General features: G+C 51.6%; 1 long non-coding RNA gene across 1 annotated transcript; it reads right to left on the minus strand.

Annotated features, from left to right (window-relative positions):
* Positions 1-1,299: 1,299 nt before the first annotated feature.
* LOC140399761 (uncharacterized) lies at positions 1,300-4,385 on the minus strand. Its single transcript, XR_011937855.1, has 2 exons — positions 4,023-4,385; positions 1,300-1,622 (listed from the first exon to the last, which is right to left on the minus strand). It is a non-coding gene; the product is annotated as an uncharacterized lncRNA (long non-coding RNA).
* Positions 4,386-4,585: the final 200 nt, after the last annotated feature.

Here is a 4,585-nt window from a genome sequence, read left to right on the forward strand (position 1 = left end):
TGTGACGCAGAAAACTCCTTCCCCTCCAGAGCGAATATCGTTCCGTCCACTAAAACCTTTCCCAGTCCTCTACCTTTGCGGTAACCCACAACCACGCATGGTGTTCGGAACCCCCTGCCCCCCCCCCCCCTCCCCCATGGCGACTAGAGACCCTTCACGGTGTCCTGAAGCCCTCCATGGCGCCGAGAGGTTCTTCACAGTGCCCTGAGCCCCTCCAGGGCGCCGAGAGAACCTTCACGGTTTCCTGAACCCTCCCATGGCGCCTAGAGACACTTCACGGTGCCCTGCCACCCCCATAGCGCCTGGAACCCTTCCCAGCGCCCAGCCCTCCTCCATGGCGCCAAGAGGCCCATAATGGTGCCCTGCACCCATCCTTGGCGCCTGGAAACCCTTAACGGTGCGCTACACCCCTCCAAAGCGCCCAGAGACCCGTGCCGATGCCCTGAACACCTCCATGGCACCTAGAGACCCTTCATGGTGCACAGACCCCCTCCATGGCGCCTAGAGACCCTTCACGGTGCCCAGACCCCCTCCATGGCGCCCAGAGACCCTTCACCGTGCCCAGACCCCCTCCATGGCGCCTAGAAACCTTGCAAGGTGCCCTGAACCCCTCCATGGCGCCTGGAGACGCTTCACGGTGCCCAGACCCCCTCCATGGCGCCGAGACACCCTGCAAGGTGCCCTGAACCGCTCCATGGCGCCTGGAGACGCTTCACGGTGTTCCGAACAGTTCCATGGTACCTAGAAACCCGTAACTGTGTTCTGAAACACTCCATGGCGTTCAGAAACACTTCACCGTGCCTTGAACCCCTCCATGGCGCCTCAATGCAGTTCGCGGCGCCGAGAAACCGTTAACGGTTCCGGGAAAACTTTTGTGGTGTTCTGAAAACATCCGGGGTGCCCTGAAAAATGAAAGCAAACCTCAGCACCCACTCAACATTTCCTCCACACTCTGATCTCCTGCACCATCCTCTGAATCACTTCACCATCCTCTTACTCACCCACTAAATCCCTCCTCTATTTTCTGAATCAATTGCCGAGCTCCAGAACCATTTCCATGGTTACCTTCTATCACTTCCAGACCCCAGCTCGTTCTCCATAGCCCAGTACTTGAGACATCCTCACATGTAAGTGGTCAGAGAGCTGATATTGTGGCCCCCTATCTTATCTCAGACCATTTGCACCGACCTCCCCTCCCCTTTATCTGGAATGTACACATCTGTTCCCAGCCTCAATTCAAACCGGACACCTTCGCTACAGACAGCCTGATCCTGAGGGTTAACAAGACATGAAGCAGTGACCAATGCAGTAAGTTTTATTTCTGATTACAGGCCATTATCCAGACAGCAGGAATACAAGGTCAGGTGTTAGAGGAGTGAAGTAATCAATTAGCCTGTTTTCCAGGAAAGAAGCTTCCATTCAGAGAGAACATGGAGATCCCGGGTTGATGGTCGCCCCTCACTGGATCATTCATCTTTACCTTCAATACCATTTTGACCATTCATCGTTCGATAGAATTTTTTTTTTCCGGGAAAGGTGAACGTCAGGTATCATCTTCTCAGTGATTGGCTCATCAATGAGTCTGGTCACGTCACTCGGCGGATGTTTTGAATGAAAACCCCCTAAAAGTAAAAGAAAACATGATGAAGGAATTAATTACGGGTTGTTCAGCCTGATGGAGAACAATGAGAAAACATAAAGCAGAATCTCTCAGCCTGACAGGGACACACTCGGCACAAAGCAGCAACATTAGGTTTGTTGTATATAATAATATTCCACAGTTTACAGCCTCCCACTCCAGAACTTGAAAAAGCCCACTCCGTCTCCCCACCTCCTGGTCTGTACGAGCTCACTCACTCCACCTCCTGGTCTGTACAAGCTCACTCACTCCACCTCCTGGTCTGTACAAGCTCACTCACTCCACCTCCTGGTCTGTACAAACTCACTCACTCCACCTCCTGGTCTGTACAAACTCACTCACTCCACCTCCTGGTCTGTACAAACTCCCTCCCTCCCTCCACCTCCTGGTCTGTACAGACTCCCTCTACCTCCTGGTCTGTACAAACTCACCGTCTCCCTCCAACTCCTGGTCCGTACAAACTCACTCCCTCCACCTCCTGGTCTATACAAACTCTCTCCCTCCCTCCACCTCCTGGTCTGTACAGACTCCCTCCACTCCTGGTCTGTACAAACTCCCTCCCTCCCTCCACCTCCTGGTCTGTACAGACTCCCTCTACCTCCTAGTCTGTACAAACTCACCGTCTCCCTCCACCTCCTGGTCTGTACAAACTCCCTCCCTCCCTCCACCTCCTGGTCTGTACAAACTCCCTCCACCTCCTGGTCTGTACAAACTCCCTCCCTCCACCTCCTGGTCTGTAGAAACTCCCTCCCTCCACCTCCTGGACTGTACAAATACACCCCCTCCAACTTCTGGTCTGTACAAACTCCCTCCACCTCCTGGTCTGTACAAACTCACTCCCTCCACCTCCTGGTCTGTACAAACTCCCTCACTCCCTCCACCTCCTGGTATTGACAAACTCACTCCCTCCACCTCCTGGTCTGTACAAATTCAATCCCTCCACCTCCTGGTCTGTACAAACTCACTCTCTCCCTCCACCTCCTGGTCTGTACAAACCCACTCCCTCCCTCCTCCTCCTGGTCTGTACAAACTCACTCCCTCCACCTCCTGGTCTGTACAAACTCCCTCCCTCCACCTCCTGGTCTGTACAAACTCACTCCCTCCACCTACTGGTCTGTACAAACTCACTCCCTCCACCTCTTGGCCTGTACAAACTCCCTCCCTCCACCTCCTGGTCTGTACAAACTCCCTCCCTCCCTCCACCTTCTGGTCTGTACAAACTCACTCCCTGCCCCCACCTCCTGGTCTATACAAACTCACTCCTTCTACCTCCTGGTCTGTACAAACTCACTCCCTCCACCTCCTGGTCTGTACAAATTCACTCCGTCCCTCCACATCCTGTTCTGTACAAATTCACTCCGTCCCTCCACATCCTGGTCTGTACAAACTCCCTACCTCCACCTCCTGGTCAGTACAAACTCCCTCCCTCCACCTCCTGGTCTGTAGAAACTCCCTCCCTCCAACTCCTGGTCTGCACAAACTGACTCCCTCCACCTCCTGGTCTGTACAAACTCACACCCTCCAGCTCCTGGTCTGTACAAACTCACTCCCTCCACCTCCTGGTCTTTACAAATTCACACCCTCAACCTCCTGGTCTGCACAAAGTCACTCCGTCCCTCTACCTCCTGGTCTACATCAACACACTCCCTCCCTCCTCCTAGTCTGTACAAACTCACTACCTCCCTCTACCTCCTGTACCGAAGTACAGTGAAAATTAAATGGGGAGAAATGGCTGATGGAGATGCTGATCCTGTCCTCACACACAGTCCACACTCTCACAATCTGTAGCAGTGTCAGTGACCAGAGCCCCAGAGGGGCAATTTCTTCACTCAGAGGGTAGTGAGTGTCTGGAATGGGCTGCCAGAGGTAGTAGTAGAGGCGGGTACAATTGTGTCTTTCAAAAAGCATTTAGATGGTTACATGGGTAAGATGGGTATAGAGGGTTATGGACCAAGTGCGGGCAACTGGGACTAGCTTAATGGTAAAAACTGGGCGGCATGGACTGGTTGGGCCGAAGGGCCTGTTTCCATGCTGTAAACTTCTATGATTCTATGAATAAGGACAATGACAGAGTTTCCGGATCAATGATCCCACTTAGACCCAGCAACGTGCCCCGCTCAGTAACTTGTGGTTTCATTATTGATCCGTGTGGACCAGCTCACAAAACCAACAAGCCCCGCGAAACACTCCGATAGTGACTAAAATATCAGAGATTTACCAATGGAGATTGTTTATCCTGAATTCTTCAGTTTGTTTTAGAATCTCACAATCCACATCTCTTAACCTATCAAACCATTGCATTCAAAGCAAATACAATCGATTTAAAATTAATCTGCATGAACCCCAGCGGCTTTAGTGTTGGAGAACGTTAAGAGATTCTTACTTCCTTCCATAATATCTGGTCTCGCTCCAGTAGGATTGCTCTGAGTCAGCACTAGAAGTACAAGCACCAGGAACAGCGCTTTCTGCATCTTCACTGGGGTCTGTCAGAGTTACGGTCAGAATGCTGGTGTAGATCTCTTCTCTATCTAATCGCGGAGTGTTGCTGCTTTTATAATCCCACGAGCGGGCGTGTCTGCTTCCTGGTGATATCATTGGAAACTGTGTTTTCCTTATTGCTGCCTTATTTCCATGAATGTCGCCTTGAGCAAAGCCAGATCCACACAGCTGTTTAGTTTAAAAATCTAAAGGGGACAGCAGTGTACCTCGCTAGTGTTCCACATGATGTGTTCCTCTTGCTGACAGCCTCTCCCTCCGAAATATAGCTGTGCTTAGACTACATATGCAGACACAGTGCCTGTAAAAATGTTCATCAAAACCCCTGAATTTGGACGAACGTCCTTTTTTGTGAAGCACATCTGTATCTTAGATCCTGTCTCGTTGTGTAAGGCCATCTTCAGATCCCTATCCACATGTAGGTCCGGACACTGTAGCCCAGCACTCTTC

This window comes from Scyliorhinus torazame, chromosome 23 (assembly GCF_047496885.1).
Source record: "Scyliorhinus torazame isolate Kashiwa2021f chromosome 23, sScyTor2.1, whole genome shotgun sequence".
NCBI lineage: Eukaryota > Metazoa > Chordata > Chondrichthyes > Carcharhiniformes > Scyliorhinidae > Scyliorhinus > Scyliorhinus torazame.